A 26,635-nucleotide genomic window follows, 5' to 3' on the forward strand; every position below is an offset into this window, starting at 1 on the left:
AACCCAGGCATGTGCCCTGATGGGAATAGAGCAGGCAACTTTTGTCTTTGTGGGACAACACTTAACCAACTGAATCATACTGGTCAGAGCTATTTATATATTTCTAAATAGAGTTTATATATATATATATATATATATATATATATATATATTTAAGGTGACAGCATGATGATTTGATATACACATACACAGTGAAATGATATGGCAGTCAACCTAATGACCATCTCCCCCCATAGTTAACATTTTTTGTGTTTGAGAAGACCTCCTGAAATGTATTCTCTTACCATTGTTCCAGTGTTCACTAGAGTATTATTAAGTATCATCATCATTCCTGTGTATTAGATCTCTAAAATCATTCATCCTATATAACTGCAACTTTGTACCCTGCGATCAACATCTCCCCATTTCCTCCACCTTCCCCAGCCCATGATAACCACTGTTTTATTCTCTAAATGTGACTTTTTATTTTTAGATTGTATATATAAGTGAGATCATATAATATGTGTTTTTCTGTGTCTGGTTTATTCCATGTAGCATAATATCCTACAGGTGAATCCATGTTGGCACGAATGTTAGGATTTCCTTTTCTCTTATAGCTGAATAATATCCAATTATTACAATATATACCCCATCTTTTCTTCTCCACTGATTCATTTACAGACACTTGGGTGTTTCTATATCTTGGCTATTGTGAATCATGCTTTAATGGACATGGGATATAGATATATGTTTGAGATACTGATTTTATTTCATTTGGGTATATACCCAGAGTGGCATAGCTGGATCATACAGTAGTTCTGTTTTTAATTTTTTTGCAGAATCTCCATACTCTTTTCCACAATGACTGTACCAGTTTATATTCTGACCAAAAGAGTAAAAGCTTTCCCTTTTGTCCATATCCTTGCCAACACTTGTTATCTGTTGTTTTTGATAATACCCATTTTAGCAACTGTGAGGTGATATTTCATTGTGGTTTTGATTTGAATTTTTCTGATGATTAGTGATGTGGAATGCTTTTTCAGGTACCAGTTGGCTACTTGTATGTATCTTCTAAGAAATATTTAATTAAGTCTTTTGTGAAATGTTTTTAATCAAGTTATTTAATTTTTGCTAATGAGTTTTGAATGGTTTTACAAATATTTGTATATTGTCTCTTACTTTGTTGACTATTTCCTTTGCTGTACAAATGCTTTTTAGTTTGACACAATCCTATTTGTCTATTTCTGCTTTCAATTGACTGTACTTTTGGGGTCATATCCTAAAAATTATTGCACAGACCAATGTCAAGAACATTTTTCCTATTTTTTCTTCTAACAGTTTTACGCTTTCAACCATTTTGAGTTGATTTTTGTATTTAGAGTGAGATAGTTTCCAATTTCATTTTTCCTGGAGAGTTTCCCAACCAGTTTTTTTCTAACTAGTTTTCCCAATCCCATTTATTGAAGAGAAATTATTTTGTGCTTTCACATCATCCCTTGTGTCTTCTCTTTTCTAGAAGGAGTAATTATAATTTTGGAAAAAAAGCTAGGATGCCTAAATAATGCTCTGGAATTTACTGAGAAGATTAACAATGTTCGGTTAACATGATCACTAAATAATCACCCACAGCAAATGCTCCTATAATGATCATAATACCCTGACATTTGGAGACTGGAAATTGTTTTTTTTGGGGGGGGTATTGTATTTTAAACTTCTTGAGTTTACTGTGTTATGCATATAAGCTCTGAAAAACCATGATCTCACTGAATTATATTAAGTAAGGCCTTATAAATACTATTAAAATCCTCCATATACAGGGTCCAGCAGAAGTAACACCTGCTTGAGTGTGGTTGGTAGGGAAATAATATGGGTGTAATAATTTATAGTTATAATTTGAACATTTCACCGAAAATGTCATATGGTGTGCTTGAGTGTGATACTGTTATGTTACAGGATTACATGCTTATGATTTTGTAATAAAAGATTTTATAATAAAAAGAGGCATCATTGTGCCAGACCTTGTGTGTGTATATACACATACATATACACACATCATTGTTTTTGCTTGAAAGAGGATAACACAGTTTGCCAGCTGACATGAACCTTATGTAGGAATGTTATTCTTTTTATGTAGTTGGGAAGATATTAATGAGGAAACATGGGGTGATCACAGAAGCCACTCAACATGTGTCTCTAGGTTTAGCAGCAGTTGCCCTTTTATATCATGTCTGTATTTTGTGGGGCCAAGCATTCAAGAAAAGTCAGACCATGGCTCAGCCAGTTCTGAGCAATGCACTTGAATTACAGGCATTGCTAAATGCTCTAAACACACTACACCCTGTGTCTGCACTGACATGTGCACTCACAGGTGATCCTGGTGGCCTGAGTGAGGACAAAAGGTCCTCGGCCCCAAATCTGTCTTTCCTACACATACCTAGTGGCCATGTCTAGGCTCAGGCTTAGGATCTAAGGGATTGGTTGAGAAAGGGGTTGAACTTGGCCTATTAGAATCTGTAGGTGCCCAAAGAAGCCTGATATTATTGGGATTTTTAGCCTGAGTCTACCAAGCAGAGACAGAATTGACTGAAGAACTAAGTGGAGCCTTCCTCTCTAATGTGTTTGTTCCAGGGAGTCACTCTATAAAATATGCAGAAAATGAAGTGACGTGGTGCAACAGTAACCAATGAGAGGCCCAGATTGCTGCCTCAGCCCCTGCTCTACCAGCTCTGGTTATATTCCGTGACCCTGAGTGCTTTGCATCCTCTATCTTGGCTCTATGGGCCCTGATATTAACCTGCTGCCTCTTCAGCTCTAGCCAACAACTTGACCTCAGCTGCTTCCTTAGCCTCAGCCACCAAGGCTTCAGCCTCCTCTTTGGCCTTGGTCTTGTAGTCCTGCTGCACTCTGCCTCCTTGGCCCCAGCCACCTTCTCAGCCCTGGCCTCCTAGTCTCCATTGTCCCCTGGCCCACAGTCCCAGTGGGCACTGGCCACCCCAAGGGAAAAGAAAGACCCAAAATGTTTCTGAAGTCAAAGAGGGATGAAAAAGAAAATAAATTAAAATTATATATATTATTTTAATAGTATATTGATGCTTCAATAGCACATATAACATTTATTGTACTACATATATAAATATTTAAATGACATGTGTTAATAAAGCACTATGTTTGCATGCAGTCCTCTGTGGGAATGCATCCTGAGGTTAGTAGCTAGCCTTAGTATGGACTATATAGTTGATGCTCCAAAGTGAAATGGAACCACGTCATCATAGGGAAATAGATTTTGTTCACTTTATGCTGTGCACCTGTCTCATAAGCCAGAACAGTTCTTCCCTTCATTAAAAACAGTTCTCCTAAGCCCTGGCTGGTGTAGCTCAGTGGATTGAGCACGGGCTGGGAACCAAAGTGTCCCAGGTTCGATTCCCAGCCAGGGTACATGCCTGGGTTACAGGCCATAACCCTCAGCAACCGCACATTGATGTTTCTCTCTCTCTCTCTCTCCCTCCCTTCCCTCTCTAAAAATAAATAAATGAATCTTTTTAAAAAAAACAGTTCTCCTTTTATGAGTCTGAAAGGTATATAATGGTGCAAGGAAAATATTTTCCATCAGATGTAGTTTAAGAAAAGTAAGTGTGGGTAAGATCAACATTACCTCTGTGTTGCTCATCTCCCATTTTTTTATTTGCATCTTCATAAGTTGTGCATGTATAAGTTATGAATGCCTGCTGTATCTTTTGAATGGCATTAAAGGTTTATTATCAGGAGTGTTCAACCTGTGGCCCACAGGCCATATGTGGCCCAGGATGGCTATGAATGCAGCCACACACAAAATCGTAAGTTAACTTAAAAACTTTTTTTGGCTCATCACTTTTTTGTTAGTGTTTGTGAATTTAATGTGAGGCCCAAGACAACTCTTCTTCCAGTGTGACCCAGAGACACCAAAAGGTTTGACACCCCTGGAAGGAAACTTGTAAAATTTTACTCTTATGCATAGAAAATTATTTAAATAACAATTTTCTGTTCTTTTTCCATAGGCAGAAATTATTTTTTTTACAAAACTACCCATTTTCTAAGAGATTAAAAATCCCATTAACTCTACCAAAAATATACTCAGTTCTTCAAATTGCACTACAATTTTTGCCTGTGCAAATACCGATGCCAAGGACAAAGCTGCTTGAGATGGGACCAGGGGTGAAAAAAACAATCATGTTTCCCTAGGCAATTGATGAGATTGTTATTCAGTACTGGCCATGCTACACTGGGGATTGCGTGGGAGTGCAATTCAAAGGTCCCAATATTGCCGATTTTCATTCCCATTCCTTTTAAGAGGTGAAGGGTTTCATATTTTGCATTATTTTGTTTTTTTCTCTTATGTTCCTACCTTTGTTTAGTAACCTCTAAGACGACAAAATATATCCTGGAAACTCTCAGTGGTCTTGCAGGCCAGCTCTTCAGTGTATCCCGTGACAAGGCTACTTTTCTATAGATAGCTGCTCTGTACCCCCACCTCTGACCATCTGACCCATAAAGCCTATAAGTCACATTTTTCAAATCTCTCCTCCAGCTCAGTCAGTTAGCATACACTATTGTTTGGCTTTTAAATCCAGCTTGATGTAGAATTACTACCAGTAATTTTACATTTTACCAAATAACAATTTTATGTTACCAACCTAATCAGAAAAATCCCAGTTCAATCAGACTTTCTCAGAGCTGAGCTACAGAATGTACTCCTTTTTAATTTTTAATCTCCACCTTGAGATAAATATGCAGAAAGGCTCTACAAGCAGCAGTTAATCTGACAGTGATTTCTTTACATCAAAAATTAGTTTCTAAAAATTATTTCTAAATTTAAAACATTTACCTTGGGAACTAAATATGCAAGGAAAGGCTCTACAAATTGTGTTTTCTCTTCAGAAGAAAGGAAAGAAGGAAGGAAGGAAATTGACATTTATTGAGCACTTACTACATATCAACTGATGTACTGGACATTTTCACTGGCCTTAATCAACTCATCTCATTTAATTTTCATAGCAACCCCGAGATAGTTATTATGTATGCTTTTACCTATAAAGACATACATTCAAGAGAAGTTCAGTGCCCTGCTAATGCTGCACACATCTCAAGTGGCAGAGCTGTTTTTTGAACTTATGCCTGCCTGATTACAGAGCTCATAATCTTTTCACCATATAGGACTGCCTTCTTATTTCTTGGGCATGTTATTTTCCTGCTTCTAGTTAACTTTATAGTTGAACTAAATGTCAGCTTTACAGACCCATTTAGTTTCTTTTTCAGGTCATTTTTCTGCTAATTGTTCCATTGCTATCTACTTTCAGTAGAATGATGAAGACAAATGAAGGCCCAGGTTCACCTAAATCACCTGTCCTGTGATTTTCTGCATCTTGTCTTCTTTTTCTTAGCATAAGACACATCCCTATAAACCATTGTTGTTATAATACAGAATCTTTCTCTGATTCTGAATTTCATAAGAACTTGTAGAGGAACTCTTAGAAGTGAGTCAATGAAATTGCAGAAAAAGATCCATTCGTATCAAGTCTATTTTTTTCTGTTCCCCCCCTTCCTTCTGGTTACTGTCAGTTTGTTCTTTATTTCAATGTCTCTGGTTATATTTTGCTTGCTTGTTTCTTTTTTAATTGTTAAAGTATAGTTGTCTCCATGTTCACCCCACCATGCCCCCCACCCTACCCATCATCCCCACCTCCCACCCTCAAACCTACCGCCGCCCTTTGGCTTTGTCCATTTGTCAAGTCTATTTTTAAATAACTAGAACAGGAATCTTTAAATCAAAAAAAGCATAGAAACATAAGTGCTTGGGCTGGAAGGCATTTTAAAGATTATTTTCAAGGAAGGGAAGTAAGTTTCACCTTGCGTATTGATACTGATGATCTGGCAGCAGCTGCCTGGCTTTCTGAGTTGAGGATTGTGAGACTTTATTGAGGTTCAGGGTAAAGGGCACCAGGATCTGTTATGAGTATCTGTGGTGGTTGAAATAGGAGCTCATGGAAACATGTTTTTTCCATATATATTTTTTTTATCCTCATCCAAAGACATTTTGTCATTGCTGCTAGAGAAAGAGGAAGGTAGAGAGGAAGGGAGACAGAGAAGCATCGATGTTGGAGAGAAACATCTATTGGCTGCCTCCCTTAAGTACCCAGACCAGGGATGAAACCTGCAACCTAGGTATATGCCCTGACTGAGAATCAAACCCGCAACCTTTCTGTTACAGGATGATGCTCCAACCAACTGAGCCACACTGGCCAAGGCTCCACATATACCTTTTCTCAATTTATTTAAACTCTCCTCAATTTGAAGAGGCATAAAATACCCAGAGAGGGGAAATGACTTGCTAAAGATTGCATAGCCAGGTGGTGGCAGTGTCAGAACTAAAACCCAGATCCCCTGCATCACAAGCAGATACTATTTCCACTTGACTTTCCTGTCTCTAGTCAGATACTTTCCTACTTTGAACATAAATCAAAAATATTAGGTTATCTCTGACATATTGAATACATTTACTACCAATGAACTCTGAAATTCCTTAAAGTTTTCTTTAGGGAATAGCTTAAAGAGTTCATAGCAGAATTCTTTAGAGGAATAGCTAAGGTTTATTTCTTTAACTACAAAATTGAATATCTATGTTCATTTAAGAATAAGTTAAAATAAATATATTTGGGGGGATGAGATGCAGCATATCATTCAGGTGATGGGATTCTATGTACATATATTTCCAGGTTAATAGTTCTCTTACTATCTTATAAGTGACCTCACGACTATCCTAGCCTTAAAGTATAATGTTTTTTTCTCATAGACCAAAAACATTTGAATGGATTAATATCTAAGAACTGTGAGTTTCTTTGTTCCTTTTTCTGTTGGTGGTACTCATTTTATTCCTGCCTTTTTGGTTGTATCAGATTACACCTATAATGTTATGGTAACATTCTTATGGCATACTGCATCACACTCCTTCCCTCCTCCATGAAGGCTTCCTAGATTCATATTAAGATATTTTGATTTCATCTATACCTCAGACTGGGCATATAAATACCTGTTTTTGTATCTACTCTTTCTTCATCTGAAAAAGGAATATATTGATTTATTTTGCATTATATCTTGCTTGATTTTTATGTAATTGTTTATGCAAGTTTGAGCTGCATTCAGCTAATCTGAGGCATCGAGCTCATGAAGATATAGTGCCATCTCTACAGAAACTCCTTTCCACAGCTTCTTTTCCTCTTGCTGGAAAATGCCCCAGTAAATGTGTTATTTTGCAGATAAATTAAAGGCTCACTCTACTGCACTTCAGTTACTTTCCCCAATATAGTCAGAAATAATGGTTTATATGTTTTTCTTGACTGATAAGATTTAACATGCTCTCACAGCTTTATCGGCTCTTTTGAGTCCTCAAGAAAGCATCCCTAGTTGGTTGACAATTGTGTTTGTCCAGGACTTGTTACAGAAAACATGTGGAGTATCATCTTTCTTCTTTGTTTAAATCTATATTCTTTTTGTGATTCTAGGAGAGTCACTATATTATTTCCTTATGCCTTCTGTAACAGATTACCACAAACTAGGTGGCTTCAAACAATAACATTTTATTATCTCGCAGTTATCTTATGGTTGTGGAGTTCAGAAAAGCAAAGTGGGTTTTGACTGGGCTAAAATCAGTGTTGACAGTCCTGTGTTCCATCTGGAAGGTTCCTTTCTAGGGAAGAATCAGTTTTCTTGCCTTTCTCCAGCTTCTAGACACTTCCCACCTGCCTTGACTTGTGGCCCTCTTTCATGAAGTCAGAAATAGCTGGTGGAGTTTTTCTTATGATGCCAGCTCTCTGGTTCTGACTCTTCTGCCTTCTTTGTCTCATTTAAGGGCAGTTGCAATGATATGTCTCACCTGGATAATCTAGGATTATCCCCCTATCTCAGAATCCTTAATTTAATCATACCTGCAAAATCCCTTTTGTAATGTAAGGTGAGATATGTATAGTTTCTAGGAATTAGGACTTGGAAATCTTTGGGCAACCATTATTCTCTCTACCATAGTGACTAATAGGGGCTTGGGGTAACACACTTATGAAATCGCTTTCTGTTTTCCCAACACTGAACACAAATATTACAGAGTGTAACTGAGTTCAAAATACACATAGGATTTCAAGGAACCTACTTACTATATACATATGGAAACAAACTTGACTACACATTTAATTATTTTAAGTTAATTGGAAGAAATTCCTTCAGCTGAAACACATCTATCATGTGTTTTAGCATTGCCATTAAGTAATATCATTCAGAGCTTGGCAAAAACACTGACAGTGGCAAAATCATTTTCTACCTACTTGCTTGAGGCATGTCACTGTGCCAATGAACACATTAAATGTGATTAATCTCTTTGGAGATGGAACTTGGAATTACTTATCAGCAAAGCCTGAATGAACAAAAAATCTTTGAACAAAACACCTTATCAAAAAGAGAAATTTTATTTCACCTTATCTGTAAATGCTTTACAATTTAACTTTCTTTTGATTAACTTATTGTGTATTTTGGTTCTCCAAATACATTTCGATAGAGACAATTTCTGAGTTTACATTGTCATTTATGTTGTTAGGGTTAATGTCTCTATGATAAGATAAATATCTATGTCTTTGCTTTAGTTTTTTCTTTCCTCTATGTAATCAAAGGAACTTTACTTTGATTGTGGTGATGGTATCATGGTGTATGTATTGTCCAAATTTACCAAGTTGTGTACATTAAATATGTGAAGATTTTTGTATATCAATTAAACCTCAATAAAGCTGTAAAATCTCTTTGTAATTTAAAAAAGGAACCTAGAGCCTTGACTTGTGTGGCTCAGTGGATTGAGTGCTGGCCTGCAAAGCAAAGGGTTGCTGGTTCGATTTGTACTTAGGACACTTGCCTGCATTGTAGGCCAGGTCTCTGGTAGGGGGAGCGTGTGAGAGGCAACCACACATTTCTGTTTCTCTTCCTCTCTTTCTCCTTCCCTTCCCCTCTCTCTAAAAATAAGTAAAAAGGGAACCTATAGTTAAGGATGACTTCAGAGATGACAAAGAACTTTCCCCTGATGGCAACACCAAAGCAAGCATTTGATGATTCAATGTTTGATTCATTTATACAAAAGCTGTATTGGTTATCAGGTAACTGCCAAGAACTATGTAAGAAAGGAAGGATAAGAGAGTAAAACAGGCATAATCCCTGTTTGCTTCTTTGTGAGGCTTACAGTCCACAAAGAGAGAGATATTAGGAATTTCCTTGGTGGTCATTCTTAATGATTAAAATGGCCAGAGAGCTGGCAAGATGTTTTGGCCCATTCACTAAGTGCTCATTTTCAGGCTTGTTTTATTAATGAGCATAGCCAATCCATATTTGGCAGGCTAGATTTTATAACAAACCAGTCCTATCTATGGGAGTTATCTTAGTTTTCTATACAAGAACAATAACTTTCCTAGAACATGCTAATGGATTGGTGGGCCAAACAAATGGCATTGCAAGAGAAATGTGAGTCATTGTGTGTTTCTAAGCAACACAACATAAGAGAGAAAATGCTACTAATTATCTGAGTATGACTTCAGAATTTTCACACAGTGCTTACCTTATACCTGAGAGGCTGCTTTCAGAAATGAAATGCCCTATGACTCTAGAGGTGCAAAATGAAATTTTCATTTTATTTAAGCAAAGTTATTTTAGGCTCTCTGTTGCCATAGGAAGCTCACATGACTTTGCTCGGTCACCATTCCTGAAAAATATAAATTAGCTGTGAATGAGGTCTGCCTATGTCCCTCCCTTGCCAATTTCACTCTATTTCAATCTACTTAGCTAGCGTATACTAGAGCTTTGCCTAGTGCTCAATGTGATATCAAAATAATCAGTTGAAAAGTAGAAAATTCCATGGATAGGTACTAATTTACCAGTTTTACTGATTTTTTTTCTGAATTCATTAAGGTTTATAGATAGATTGATCTGCTTTGGACAAAGTGGATATATTCCTATAATGTCATTATTGCTATTCACATTTAATAAAATCACCTTTAACAATAACGGAATAATATTGGTGAAATTCATATGCATTCTAAACTGAAGTCAGGTATATGTGAAAGATCAGCAACTTCTCTCACAGACACTGTAGTCTTCCTTTCTGATGCATTTTGATGAGACATATGCAGCATATTCTTCAGTAATCCTTTCTCAACTTGTGGGGGAATTTTATCCACTTGTTCTCCATTTTATTTTTTAGAGACGCTTCATTTATATTGAAACACTATGTAATTTTTCCAGCTTTATTGAGATGAGATTGACAAAAATTTTATATATGTCAGGTGTAAAACATGATGTTTTGATACATTGTGAAATTACTACCCCAATCAAGCTAATTAAAATCCATTACCTCACATAGTTACCTTTTTTGGTGGTGAAAACACTTGAGATCTACTGTCTTAGGACATTTGAAGTGTGCAGTACATCATTATTAACTATGACTGTTATGCTGTGTGGTAGGTCTCCAGAACTCATTCATCTTATAACTGGAAGTTTGCACCCTTTGACCAACACTTCCCCATACCCCTCATCTCCCAGCCCATGCAAATGACAAACAGGGAAGTGCAAGTGAAAACTACAATGTGATATCATCTAAAAACTGTTAGAATGGTTATAAAGGACACATGAACCATAACAAGGGGAGGACAGAAACAGGGGAGGGAGTTGTGGAGGGCTAGGGTGGTGAGGAGGGGTGGGGGAAAAAGGCAGAAAACTACATGAACAACAATAAAAATGTTTTAAAAATTAAACAAAATAAAATAAACTATTTCAAAAAATAAAATAAAATGCCCTTAAAAACAAAAAAAAAAAACCTGTTAGAATGGCTATTATAAAAAAATAAAGATAACAAATATTGGTGAGGATGTGGAGAAAAGGGAATGCTTGTACACTGTTAATTGGGAATGTAAGTTGGCACCACTGCTATGGAAAACAGTATGGAGGCTCCTGAAAGACTGAAAAATGGAACTACCATATGACTCAGCAAACCCACTTCTGGGTATTTTTCCAAAGGAAATGAAATCAGTATCTTGCAGCGATACCTGACCTCCCATGTTCATTGCAGTATTATTCACAGTAGCCCAGATATGGAAACGACCCATGTCCATTGGCAGAAAATAGATTAAAGAAAATTATATATAATAGAATATTGATCAACTAAGCTAATGTCATTACAAAATGAAAAAAGCATTGTGAAGAAGAACAAGACAATTGTGGGGGAGGACTGAGTGTGGAAGGTGGGATGGGTGGGGTGGGAGAGAGTGATAGGAGGGAAAATGGGAACAACTGTAGTTGAACAACAATTTAAAAATTAAAAAAAGAACAAGAGGATTAGAAGGACAAGGTAGAAGAAGACAAAGTGAAAACAAAACTATTTACTGTCTATTTTTTTTATAGAAAAATTTGCTAGTCTGGAAGTAAAGAATGATTAAAAAGCAAAACAGCACTTGGCCAAGTTAATTTTGCTTAGGGGAAAGATATTGGAAGGAATTTTGGTAGGATTTATGCCATTGACAAAGTGATGAGGCCATCAGGAACACATTTGGTGTTTTTTATACAAGAGTTAGCTGGAGTCTGCTGACTCCAGAAGGTGATTCTGGGCACTGTCTACTTGTCTCTACATCCATCGATTTGGTTTAAGCTAGTATAGAAATTTTGTGGATAGAAATATATGGTCTCACCTGTTCTATATTTTTTCTCTACCTTTTCTTTGTAAGGAATCTTGAACTGGGAGGAGGCAGAAATTTACTTTCTTTATTTCCTGAGTACTTTCACCTGTAATCAGTGTAATCCCAGCAGCCGGGTACTTAGATTGTTTGTTGTGTCATTACCATTGTTCACAGTGTAGTGAAAATAATACAGGAATGCACATCTATTGATATTATTATTGTCATCATCATCATTAGTGATTGTGTTTCAAAACTGCAGTGCTCTTTCTGCATAAAAATAATTAAAGTGACTTATATAAAAGCACAGATAAAATGAAAAGGTGAATGACCAGAAAAAAGGGATATACGAATTAATATATGAAGTGACCCTAACCCTTTTCAAAAACAATAAGAAAAATATAAATGTCCCAATAGGAAAATGGGCAAAGATTTGGTTAGGTAACTCCCAGAGGAAACATGTATGATCAATTAACTTCAGAAAAAATGTCCTAATTTTACTGGTGCCAACTGGATTAATTAGTGAAAAATTACTTGGTACTTTTTTTTTCTCATCACATTTGACACTAATGAAAAGAAAGAAAAATATTTCCATACATTCAGAAAATACTAACAGAGTACCTGTTATGTCTTAGGTATTGTATCTACTAATCCCAGGAGTGCTAGTCCGGACTTCACTACTAATACATGGGTGTATCCTTGGGTAGAGGTATGTTAACAGCTCTTTTATGTTCTAGTAACCGGCCCCCCTGCAAAAATAAAATCAGAAGTTCCAGGTGTTCTAAAGTCAACCCTAAACATATTTTTGTTTAAAAACCTTAGATTCAAAGTCACAAACTCAAATTCCTGTAGAGTTCAGGCAGTTCCTCTAAGAAAATAAAGTAGCCAGAAGGTGAACTAGTGTTCACAGCCCATCTAAATAGACCAGTTACTGTCGGATTCAGGAGATCTTGCCTTGAGAGGAATGTGCACTAGTGTTGACAGAACTTTGGGGACAGAAAGAGGAAAATTTTACAATAGAGCTCCTAATTTTTCATTGTTGGAAACTAATGTTAAAATTAAAGAAAAAATAAAGAACAATGTGAAGGCTTTCAAAGAGGCATCTTCATTTGGCTTGTAGAACTATAGTTTGACTGGAGTTTCTACATCTGGCTTCTAGAAGTAAAGTTTACAACATCTAATCTAGTCCTAAAAAATAATTAAGATTAGTCTAACCAACCTTAAGGGAGAGGTTTGGAAGCTATATAGTTTGGAGAGCTCAAAAAGAAGGTTAACTCTTTCAGACTAGGGAAAAATACTTGTACTGATTTCACTTTGTACTTTGTATTTTCCTGCAAGAAGAGCACTGCAGTTTTGAAACATACATGTATTTTGAGGTGTCAGGTCCTTGGATATCAGTGACTGTGGTGGAGGTGGGCTACTTGATACTGAAGTTTGGAGAGCAGTGGTGGCTATGGTAGGGCTCAATGCTGAGAATAATCATTGAGAAGGAGACCTCTACAGCCTCCTATAGCAACAGTTCTGGAAAAATCATGGAGGACCACAATTCAACTGTTCCACTGGGGAGCAAGAAAAGCCATGCTATTAATTTATCAGGCACACTATCCAGTAATATCTTCTTTATTTCTCCTAATCTCTAATCTCTAATTTTCTAGATTTGATTTTATTTTAAAAATAGAACAAATCAAAGAAGACATATGCAATATATCTTATGTCTCATATTTCATGAAGCAGTTTGTTTCTGCTGCAGTAGAAATCAATAAATGTAATTAAAATAGGATACTATGTTTTTCATTTAAAATTGAGCAAAACATGAAAAATGAATGAGACAGTATTGTATAACATGTTGAATAATAAAATCTGACTACAAACAGCAACTCTGCTACTTCCAATTCTGTGTACTTTGGCAAACAACATGTACCATATATGCTATAAACATATATCCTATCTTTTTTTTTAGTATAACAGTATAACATTTTTATATTTAGAATTAGCCAGCTGGACTCAGTTTAGAGGATCCCAGTTCTATTGGCAGCATCCAAAGCATCATAGTCTGGAGCCAGTCGAACATATGCCTTCTTCTCCCCATCAGGCTTGATCAGGGTGTTCACCAGGGTGTTTACCTATGTCAATGTCATAGAGCTTCCTCACTCTGTTTGATCTGGTGCTGGTTGGCCTTGACATCCACAATAAACACAAGTGTGCTGTTGTCTTCTGTCTTCTTCAAGACTGACTTGGTAGTCAGGGGGAACTTGATGGCATAGTGGTCAAGCTTGTTTCTCCTGGGGGCGCTCTTCCGAGGATACTTATGCTGCCTTCAGAGCCATAGTGTCTTAGGCTTCTGGAAGGTGGGTAACATGTGGATCTTCTTCTTTTTGTGGCTGTGGACACCTTTCAGCACTGCTTTCTTTGCCTTCAAAGCCTTTGCCTTGGATTCAACTTTGGGAGGGGCAGGGGCTTCCTTCTTCACCTTGGGCACCATCTTCATCTATCCTTTCTGAACTTAAGTTTTCTTGGTAAAAGGGAGCTAATAGTAAACTCTACTTGGGATTGTCGGGAAGATGAATTAAGATAACACATGTGAAGTGCTTAGAATAGTGTTTTGTGCATGGTAAAGGCTCAATCAATGTTAGCTCTCATGACATTACCTATTAACATAAAGAAACTGTTCAAGGTATTGTCATAACGGTGGGGCAAAATGAAGTGACCTTGAGGACTTTGAGAGAGAAACCACTTATGTGGTAGTGATATTGGCATGGTCCAGTAAAGGAATGAACAGAGGCATTTCAGAGGAGATAAAGCCAAGCAGAGAACAGTAAATCTGAGGCTGTGAATGTGGCCCAATTGGGCACACATTCTCTGTTATTGGGCACAGGAAGACTGGGAAGAAATAATGTTATTAACTTGTGTAGGTCAGAGTGAAACTTTGAAAAGATCTTCCTCTCAGGAATAATCTCGATGACCTTCAGATCAACTTGTTCTCAGAGGCAACTTCATGGCATTTCTTCTGAGGATTTAAATTCCTACAGTAGCCTGGCATGTGCTTACACCCTGGCAAAAAAGTAAGGAACTTGACATGTGCCATTTCCAGTATAGAGACTTGCCGTGGGACAGAGGTTTCCCTAAAACTGCCTGAAATGTGTTTTGCTTTTATAAATGTTTCTGTTAGTTTAAAACAGTTAAAATCCAAGAACCAACATATAACTTGGAAGTGATATAGGAAATCTGAGAATTTTATAGCCAATTCCTATGCTGAATTTCTGAATAAAGTTGTAAGGTATACAAATGTATTTTATTCCACCATAGTATATAATTTAGGCTTGATTGCAAAAGTACATATGGTTATCTTTAAATTCAATGAATGTGTTTCTAGTTCATAGAATGAAATTTTTAGGTTTCACAGATTGGGGGAAAAAGTCACACATCTGGATGGATGATATATAGTTGTGACAAAATTGTTCTTCTCTTTAATCCCTGGAGCGAAGAACATGATTTGTTCCAGCAGGGTTTTTGTGGAGGTTTCGTGTTCTTTTCTTTCTGTTAAAAGTAACTCTGTATTGATTTCCAAGCACATCTTGACATATTCTTTAAGGTCTTATTTTTTCTTTAATTACATAAGGTCACTGGTTTTCAGTAAACTTGAAAAAAAAAAAAGCCCTTAGGAGTAGAAGACTTCACAATAATGCAATCTTGGATTAGCTGGTAGTAGTTTCCATTTCTAATGTTGATAGCCATATCATTGAGTCACATTTATTTCATTAACTTTTCAATGACTAATTTTCTTACCAGTAGCCAAGACAAAGGCAAAGATACACAGCTGGCTGATTAAAGTGAAGAATACGTGCTAACTCAACCAGCATCAGTGACTTTACCTATCAACAAGTTATCAGTAGAGGACAATGAGAATAAGAATGTAGTCTTTGAAATAATTGATGTTTTGACAGCTGAAAATATTGAAGTAGTGAACCATTTATTGGAAGCTTTTTACTTCCAGAAAAAGTTTGACATTTAAAATAAACATTTTAAGCATATAAAAATTGAAAAGAGCTTTTGGGGAGATTAGAACATGTGGGAAATTGGCTTGAGAAAGGAAGACATAATTTTTTCTGAGAACGATTATGTTCTACTTTTACTTTAGCACATACCTTAGTTTATGCACTCTTAACAATATTTATATGAGCTGGGTGTTATTATTACCTCCATTTTACAGACAAGGAAACAAAGACACTAATGTGCTCAAGGTCATATGTGAGTGATGGTAAATCCATAGTTGTCTGGTTCCAAAGATTATTCTCTTAATCATTAGGATTTGTTGGTCACATTTAATTTCTTTCTAGTAGTTTAAATTTGTCATGGATTGATTTTGCACTGGTAAACTAAATTTGTCAGGGAATATAGTAAATGATGGTATTAGAATAATAATAATATAATAACATCTGCCACTTAACAAGCATTTACTGGGTTCCACATAATGTGCTGCATTTTTCTTTTTTCTTTTGCCTACCACATAATATTTTTTTAAATTTTATTTATTTTATGGAAGAGAGGAAGGGAAGGAGAAAGAGAGGGATAGAAACAATGGTGTGACAGGGGAACCTGGCCTGCAACCCAGGCATGAGCCCTGACTGGAAATTGAACTGGTGACCCTTTGGTTTGCAGCCCTGATGACCAATGATGTCAAACATCTTTAATATGCTTGTCTGCCATTTGTATATCTTCCTGGGAGAAAAGTGTATTAAGATCTTTTGCCCATTTTAAGTTGGGTTATTTATCTTTTAATCACTGACTTGTAAGAACTCTCTATATATTTTGGATAAAAACACATCAATCAAATATATAATTTGGAAATATTTTCTTCTATTCTGTGAGTTGTGCTGTATTATTTACATGAATTATTTTATTTGATCTTTACAACAGCCCTATGAAATATTATCCTCTGCCCCAACTTTGTTTTTAGAAAGCAGAAATAGACTTAGAGTGGTTAAGTACCTAGCCTAACTCACAAAGCCAATATTTATTATTCCAAAATTTGAGCTGAGATATCTTTTGGAAGTTTAATTAAAGTTCTCCATCTTCTTGCCATGATGCTCATATACGCTATATGCATTTGATGAGAGTGATTGAATTTAAGATTACATTGCCCTGTCTAAGCTTTACTCTTAGACATTCCCATGGATAAACACTGAAAAGAAAAGCACTTTGGCATTACTCCTTAAATTGATTCGCTGGGGACAGTGCTGATTCACAGCAGGAAGGTGTAGTCAGAAAACTGAGGCAGGAGTGGCAAGATTGTGACAGAGTAGACTTATCTCGCACCTCCTACTGGAACCAAGCTGAAAATAAAAATAAAGAGAGGAACATCAACCCAACATAAACAACTAAAGACTACCTGAAGAGGAGGTACTTCACCAAGGATGGGCAGAAACTGCCTCAAGACTGGTAAACAGGGCAGGGATACAAATGTGGCCAACACGGCTTTTGCAACAGTGGGCTGATGTGGCTGCACAGCTGTGGGAGCTTCACCTACAGAGGAGTGAAGCCTGGACCTCAGACTGGGCTCCTACGCACCAAGTGCCAGTGTTGGAATCACCCTCCCACACAGCATCCATTAGTGAAAGGCCATGGGGGTTTTTTTGCCCACTAGAGAAAGACGGAGCCTGCTGGAGACAAAGCCGCCACTTTTCTTTTTTCTTTTTTCTTTTCTTTTCTTTTCTTTTCTTTTCTTTTCTTTTCTTTTCTTTCTTTTCTTTTCTTCTTTCTTTTCTTTCTTTTTTTTTCTTTTCCTTCCCTTCCCTTCCTTCCCTTCCCTTCCCTTCCCTTCCCTTCCCTCCTTCCCTCTCCTTCCTTCCCTCTTTTCTTTTCTTTTCTTTTCTTTTCTTTTCTTTTCTTTTCTTTTCTTTTCTTTTCTTTTCTTTCTTTTCTTTTCTTTCTTTTCTGCCTTTTGTTCTAAGGGGCTAATGCACACGTTTCATGTTCCCAGCCACCCACCTTGGGCTTGGGGCAAAGGGTGGGCAGCACAGTCTGCAATCACAGAAGGAGAGTCTGGAGTGGGAGGCTTTGGGGAGAGGTGTGGGGGAATGGAATGGATGCTGGGTTCCTGTTGCTAGGATACAACACAATACCACAGCAGCCATTTTTTCTTGAGAATAGAGAGCTCCCCCAAGGGGAGAAACATTTACCCCACCCTGTGGGAAACTGCTCACCCCAGCCTGTAGAAGCCTCCTAGTTCCATCTTCTGGAGTCACACTTGTCACAACCTCTGGAATCCTGCTTGCTCCATCCTGGATCTTTTTTAAAAACATTTTCTATTTTTTTTTAATCCCCAACCTGCATCTTATCCCCTGCTGAGGAGATAGCAACATAAGTGGAATCAGGGGTGTTAAAGACTGACTTTAGGGCATGGCCATTCCATACACTTTCCTGAGATCCAGATTGGTGTTTTCCCTTCATTAGACAGTGTAGGAACTCCCTGCTGGTTTCTGGCAAACCAAAACTTGGGGTTCTGGAGGCCCCAATCACTGTCCTCTCAGAGGCTTTGCCCAGCTGAGTTCAGGGAAATAATTTGGGACAGACATATGTGTGAACACAACCACCATCTTCCCTGAAGTCTGAACATCATCTCCCACAAGAGATCCAGGAGCCCCATCCTTCTGATTCCACCAGGAGCCTCTCAGAAACAGATGATCAGTGGCTAGACTGAAACTAATGGCAGGACCACAGGCCCAGGCAGGTGAAGGCATTTCAGGCAGTGCCTTCAGTCATTACTATACCCACCCCTGCACCCTGTCCTGATAAAAAGCCATACTTATAGAGCACTGAGGCCCATCTTGGACACAGCCAAGCCCAAAGGAAGTAGCCACAAACCATGGATCACTTGTAGCTTTGAACAGAGTGCCTAAAGCTAGACTGGACAGCATCCGACATTGGCTTGCACCAGCTTCAGACAACATTAGAGTTGTATCCAGAGGGAGGACTAGCAGGCAAGCATTAAACTCTGCTGTGATGAATTACACTTTGTTCTTTTTTCATCATTTTAATTATTTTGTCTTTTGCTTAGCTTTATACCATTTTTCTTCAATTTTTCTTAATTTTTCTCTCTTTTTTTAAAATCTCGTATTCTACTCTTCCCTTTTCTTACTCCATTTTGTCTCCTTACTTCATTGTCCTATTGATTTTATTTATCTATTTGTTTTTTTTAACTTATTCACTGCAAAGAATGCATCCAGGAACCTCCTTTATTTTCCCCTTTAACCCTTCCATATCTTTGAGGAAGACTTTCCTTCAGTCATTGTCTCTTCATGGTACTCTCTATGTATGACTCCAGCAAGAAGATAGTTTCATTCACCTGGATCTCACTGCCATCCAACTTGTTGACATTATGTTTTAGAGCCTCTAGCTGTTGGCATTCAGGGGCTGCGATCATCTCTATTTTTTGTAGCTGTGCCTCCTCTGCACCCGTAGCCTGCATAGATGCAATGATGGCTTCTACCCTCTGAGACTTTTCTAGTAGATGCTTGTTTTCTTGGGTTTCAAATTTCCTCCTTTCTATCAAATTGGCTATGCTCTTGTAGCACCTGTGCAGCAACATTTAGGCAGCTGACAGGATGTTCACTGTATATAAATAGAAGGTCCTGGAAGAGGCATGGTCTGGCATTTTGGGAATTTCCTGGAGTGATATGAAATTTTCTGAGAGCATCTTATAAATTATATCCTTTGCCTCCTTTGCTGTTATCATTGAAAAGTCTTCTACTTGCTTCTGTCCCAGGTGTTTCTTTTGCAAAACTAGATGAAATATTCTGGCATAGTGAGACCCACATCTCTCCTATACAATGGTCTCCAGACTGGCTGTGGCTAGGGATCCAAGAGCCTTATGCAGATTGATGATATACATTCCTCCACCACTGTTGCCAGACTTTCCAACAAACTCTAGTGGATCATATGCTGGCATAGTGAGATATTGATCAAGAACTTGCTTAGGGATGTTGTAGCCAACACGTAGGGATCTGAAGATCTCATTGGAAGACAATGGCTAGGTGTGGCGGTGCTAGAGGAAGTGGAAATCTCACTCATCTGAAGCATGGTCCTCACAATCTTGCTGCTGGTCTGGTCCATCTTTTTGGCAACTGAGCTGACAATGGCTTGGTCTCAGAGGTGCTGGTGCAATCTGTCAAAGTTTTCATTCCATCATCTGGAATGGGCTATTTGTTATCTGTGGTATGTTTTGATCTCTTGGCCTTGGGCTTGCCAGTAGCATCATCCGCAGATGATCTCCTCCTTTTACCTTTCACTATTAAGCTCAGTTTAGGAACCAGGTACATGTCCTTTTCATTGATGACAAGAGTGGGGGCATGTGGAAGTGGCCCATGGTCTGAATTTTCAGTGGCATGCACCAACAGGCAATGCTGTACAAAGTGTGTGTCTGCTAGTCGCACAAATGTGCTTGATACCTCAGCATAGTCCATGGTCTTGCCATCCTCCATAGTTTCTGTGAGTCAGTCTGCCACTTTCTTTGTGAGAGCTGACATTGTCATTTTGCCATTCAATAGCAACTCCTCAACAATCAGCTCTCCAGTGTCATTGTACAGTGTTTTGGCAGTATACATGTAATGGGGATACCTGAGCATTCGCAACACCTGGCTGTACTGGGCTTCATATTCCACCATACCATATCTGTGCCCTTGATATATTACCAGGTTATGTTGGATGAAGACATGAAGGGCTTTTTTTTCAACCTGGCCCAGTGATGTTCCTGTGTCATGGACAATTACTCTTATTGGCTGGCTGCCAGTTCTGATTAGGTGGACTCCAATTTTTTCCACGATCTTTCCAAAGTGCTCTTGCAGCAACAAAGAACATAGTTTAATTTCTGCTTGAGTCATCATACTAAGGAATCTCAGAACTCTGGGTCACTGCAGTCTAATGCTGCCAAGTTCCCCACCATGGCTTTGTGCAGCTCCTGCTAGCCATGGAACAGAGAGGAAGCCCTTGGCCCTCTCTTGCAAGATGGCAAATTTTATTTTTTCCTATTATTTGTTCTTTTTTGGTGATTCCCTGTTTCCATTCCTTACTCATATTCTTTCTCCACCCTCTATCCTCTCATAATCATTTTTCTTTCCTTTGATCTTACTGTATTCTTGTTCTTCTTGTAATATTCTATTTCTCTTTTCACTTTTATTATTGTATTCTTTGCTCTTTTATAATTCCTTTTTCTTTTTGCTTGTGTGGGTTTTGTTTCCTGTGGTATTTTGCTTTGTCCTGTCACAATCGGTACAACAGTGTACATGATGTGGTGGGAGTTGAACCTCTCACTAAGCCAACTGGAAGGGAAAACCCACCAACAAACTGGCCAAAAATAATCAAGACCCAAATACAAAGGAGATCCCACATTATAAGGGGTATTACTAGAACATTCAGCTCAGGAGATCAAGAAGGCTACACCACTGAGTCCCACAGCACTCGTACCAGATAAGGCCACCCCACAAAAGCAGGGAATCAAATCATATCTATCTAATAATGTAGAAACAAACAAAAAGAATAACCAAAAGTGGGGGGAATATGAAACAACCCCAAAACAAAAGAAAAGGAGGAATCTCCAGAAAAAAAGAACTAATTGAAATTGAGGAAAACAATTGATCAGACATAGAGTTCAAAGTAAGGGTTGTAAGGATGCTTATGGACCTTAGTGAGAAATACAAGGAACTTAGTGAGAGCTACATAAGCATGAAAAAAAAAACATAGAAATCTTGAATAAGAACTAAGTTGAAATGAAGAATGAAATATCTGAAATGAAGAAAGGAATTAAAAGCAGATTACATGAAGCAGATGATTGAATCAGCAATTTGGAAGATGAGGTAGAAAAAAACACCCAATTTAAGCAATATGAAGAAAATGACTTAAAATAACAAGGATGGTTTAAGGGAACTTTGGGACAATATGAAATGTAACAATATTCATATCACAGGAATAACAGAAGAAGAGGGCGAGCAAAGGGATATAAAACTTGTCTGAAGAAATAATGACAGAAAACTTCCATAGCCTTGTGACAGAAAAATTCACACAAGTTCAGGAACCACAGAGAGTCCCAGTCAAGATGAACCCAACTAAGCCTACTCCAAGACACATTATTAAAATGATGAAGTTTAAAGACAAAGAGAGATTCTTACAGTCAACAAGAGAGAAACAAACAGTTACCTACAAGGGAGCTCCAATAAGACTGTCAGCTGATTTCTCAACAGAAACACTTCAGATCAGAAGGGATTAGCATGCAGCATTTCAAGTAATGAAAAGAAAGGATATTCAACCAAGACTACTCTATTTAGCAAGGCTATCATTTAAAATTGAAAGCCAAATAAAGAACTTCCCAGGCAAAAAAAAAAAAAAAATGGCTACAGGAGTTAACACCAACCACCACTGCAAGAGGTGTTAAATGGACTGCTTTAAGAAGAAGTAATAAAGAGAGGAACATAAGTATAAGGGAATACAATGGCAATGAAAAAGTATCTATCAATAATAACCTTACGTGTAAATGGATTAAATGCTCCAATCAAAAAACATAGGGTAGCTGAATGGATAATAACACATGACCCATATATGTGCCATCTTCAAAAGACTCACCTTAGAACAAAAGTTCTGTAGAGGCTGACAGTGAATGGATGGAAAAATATTCTATGCAAATGGAAATGAAAAAAAGCTATGGTAGCAATACCTATATCTGACAATAGAGACTTCAAAACAAAGGCCATAACAGAGACAAATAACATCATTATATAATTCTAAAGGGGTCAATCCAACAAGAGGAGATAATTCTTATAAACATATATGTGTCCAATATAGAAGCACCAAAATATATAAAGAAAATCTCGGTGGACTTTAAGGAAGAGATTGACAACAACACAGTCATTGTAGGGGATTTTAACACCTCATTGTCATGATTGGATAGATTTTCCAGACAGAAAACCAAACAAGAAAACAGTTACCTTAAAAGACACACTAGACTGAAGGACTTTAATTGATATTTTATGGAGCATTTCATACCAAAGCATCAAAATACACATTCTTCTTCAAGTACACATTGATGATTTTCAAAGACAGACTACATGGTAGGATACAAAAGAAGTCTTAACAAATGCAAGAAAATTGAAATCATATTAAGCATTTTTCTTCTATCAAAATGGCATAAAACTATACATCAATCTTAGTAAAAAAAAAAAGCCCTTCAAAATCATTCAAATACATGGAGGCTAAATAGCATGTTATTCAATAATGTATGGGTAGTCAATGAGATCAAGGAAGAAATCAAATGGTATATTGTAACAAATGAAAATGAACATACAACAACTCAAAACTTATGGGACACACCAAAAGCAGTCTTGAGAAGGAAGTTTATAGCATTAAAGGCATACCTCAAGAAGATAGAAAGATTTCAAATAAGCAATCTAGCCCTACACTTAAAAGAACTAGAAACAACAACAACAAGCAAAGCCCAAAAGGAATAGAGGAAGGAAATTATCAAGATCAGAGCAGAATTAAATAACATAGAGATGAAAAACAATTCAAAAGATTAATGACTTTAGGAGCTGATTCATTGAAAAGATAAACAATATTGAAGAACCTTTGATCAGAATCATCAAAAAAGAGAAGAAACACATTAATAAAATCAGCAATGAAAGAGGAGAAATAAAACAGATACCACAAAAATGCAAAGGATTGTAAAAAAATACTATGAACAGCAGTATGCAAAAAAATTGATCAACATAGGGGAAATGGGTAAATTTCTAGAATCATACAATCTCCCCAGATGAATCAGGAAGAAGCAGAACACTTGAATAGGCTGATAAAAACTAATGAAATTGGAGCAGTAATAAAAAAATTCCCACCAAACAAAAGTCCTGGAACAGATGGCTTCACAGATGAATTTTAGCAATGATTTAATGAAGAACAAACAACTACCCTTCTCAAACTATTTCAAAAAAATCAAGAAGAAGGAAGGCTTCCAAGCTCCTTTTACAAGGCCAGTATTATCCTAATTTCAAAACCAGGTAAAGACACAACAGAAAGAAAACTATAGCCAATATCCTTGATGAATATTGATGCTAAAATCCTCAATGAAATTCTAGCAAACTGGATCCAACAATACATTTAAAAGATCATACACCACGATCAAGTGGTATTTATCACTGGATGCAAGGTTGGTGCAATATTCACAAATCAATAAATGTGATACACCACATAAATAAAATAAAATAAAAATTAACATGATCATATCAATAGATTCAGAAAAAATGTTTGATAAAATCCAACATCCATCTATGATAAAAACTCTCAGCAAAGTGGCAATACAAGGATCATACTTCACCATAATAAAAGCCATATATGAACAACCTAAAGCCAACATCATACTCAACAGGCAAAATATAAGTGTTTCCTCTAAGATCAGGAACAAGACAGGGATGTCTGCTTTCACCACCCTTATTCAACATAGTGCTGAAAGTTCTAACCATAGTTATCAGACAGGAAGAAGAAATAAAAGGAATCCAAATTGGGAAGAAGGAAGTAAAACTGTCATTATTCACAGATAACATGATATTGTACATAGAAAATCTTATAGATTCCACCCACAACTACTAAACCCAATAAATGTATTTGGTAAAGTAGCAGGATACAAAATCAATACTCAGAAATCAATGGCACTTCTATACACCTATACTGAACTATAAGAAAGAGAAACTAAGAAAATAGTCCCATTTACTATTGTGACAAAAAATGAGGTACTGAGGAATAAACCTAACCATGGAGGTAAAAGAACTCTATTTGAAAAATTACAGGACACTGAAGAGAGTAATTTGGGAAGATACCATTAAGTGGAAGAATATAAAGAACATACTGCATTCATGGATTGGAAGAATCAATGTCATTAAAATGTCTATACTACCCAAAGCAATCTACAGATACAATGCAATTTCTATTAAAATACCAGTAGCATATTTCATATATCTAGAACAAATATTTCAAAAATTTATATGGAACCAAAAAAGACCCCAAATAGCTTTAGCAATCTTGAGAAAGAACAAGTTGGATCATGACACCTGATATGAAACTATATTGCAAGGCCTCTGTAATCAAAACAGTCTGGTACTGACATGAGACAGACACATAGATCAAAGGAACAGAATAGAGAGTCCAGTAATAAATCCATGTCTTTATGGTCAATTAATATTTGACAAAGGAGGCAAGAACACACAATGGAGTAAAGACAGTCTCTTCAATATACAGTATTGGAAGAACTGGACTACTACTTGCAAAAAAGTGAAACTAGACCACCAACCTATACTATACATAAGACTAAATTCAAAATGGATAAAATACTTAAATATGTCATGATACCATAAAAATTTAGAGGAAAACATAAGCAGTAAAATTTCAGATATGCTGCATAGCAATATTTTTGCTGATGTATGAGTATACCCTAGGGCAAGGGAAACAAACAAAATAAACAAATGGGACTATATAAAATTAAAAAGTTTCTGCACAGCTAAAGATACCATCATTACAATGAAAAGGGAACCAATTGTATGGGGGAACATATTTGCCAATGATATACCAGATAAGGGTTTAATCTCCAAAATATATAAAGAACTCATATGACTCAACACCAGGAAGACAACAAACCAATTACAAAATGGGCAAAGGACCTGAATAAGCACTATTTTAAGGGGGACATACAGATGGTCCATAGACATATGAAAGGATGCTCAGCATCACTAGCCACCAGAGAGATACAAATTAAAATCACAGTGAGATACCATGTCACACCTGCAAAAATAGCTATCATTAATAAATCAATGAACAAGTACTGATGAGGATGCAGAGAAAAGGGAACCCTGATGCACTTTTGGTGGGATTGCAGACTGGTGTAAACTACTCTGGAAATCAGTGTGGAGTTTCCTCACAAAATTAAAAATGGAACTGCCTTTTGACTCAGCAATTGCCTTCTGGGAGTATACCCAAAGAACCCTGAAATGCCAATTCAAAATAATATATGCATCCCTATGTTCATTGCAGTGTTATTTACAATAGCTAAGATTTGGAAATAGCCTAAGTTCCCGCCAGCAGAGGAGTCAATAAAAACTATGGTACATTTACACACCAGAATACTACACAGAAGTAAAAAAGAATCCTTACCTTTTGTGACAGCATGGATTGAACTGGAGACTATTAATGCCAAATGAAATAAGCTGGCCAGTGAAAGACAAATACTATATGATTTCACTTATAAGTGAATAAACTAATGAGAAAAATAGAATCAGATGCACAGAAATAAGGAATAGACTGCTAGCTGTAAGAGGGAAGAGAAAAAGTTGGGGCTGTTTGAAAAAATGTGAAGGAATCAGACAAAAAGCATATATGCATCACCCACAGACATCAACAAAGCTGTGGGAATAGACTGTGGGAAGGGGGTCTGGGGGAGGAGTGGGCAAAGGGGGAAAACTGGGATAACTGTATTAGCAAAAACAGTAAAAAAAGCTCCTCAGACAGATTGAATTGATGTTCTGATTCTGGATTTATAATAAGCTTGGGGAATTTTCTTTTAAAAGGCAATGACAAAAAGAATCCTTTTAATGTGATCCAGATGCTTCCATGATTTTGATTAAATGTTTACTGGTAACCATAGTTGGGAACATCTGCCCACTGATGAGCTCCCTAGAGTTTTTGCAGATGAATTTATGGGGGAACTACAACTCCAAGTACTTCTTCCTAAAGAGAGATATTTGGAAAAAAATATACTTGCTCTCCTTCCATTTATTTTCTACCTTCCATTTAGGAGGCCTAAGTAAATGCATTCCTGTATTGGGACAATAATACCATTTCCCTTCAGCCTCTCTGCTCTCCTAGCTTTGGGTTTTCAGGTTCCCAGTATGTGTTGGTACCTG

General features: G+C 37.0%; 2 pseudogenes; both read right to left on the minus strand.

Annotated features, from left to right (window-relative positions):
• Nucleotides 1–13,680: 13,680 nt before the first annotated feature.
• LOC114505332 lies at nt 13,681–14,306 on the minus strand (annotated as a pseudogene).
• A 4,633-nt stretch (nt 14,307–18,939) lies between these two features.
• On the minus strand, nt 18,940–20,784 carry LOC114505178 (annotated as a pseudogene).
• Nucleotides 20,785–26,635: the final 5,851 nt, after the last annotated feature.

This window comes from Phyllostomus discolor, chromosome X (genome assembly GCF_004126475.2).
Source record: "Phyllostomus discolor isolate MPI-MPIP mPhyDis1 chromosome X, mPhyDis1.pri.v3, whole genome shotgun sequence".
Classification (NCBI taxonomy): Eukaryota; Metazoa; Chordata; class Mammalia; order Chiroptera; family Phyllostomidae; genus Phyllostomus; species Phyllostomus discolor.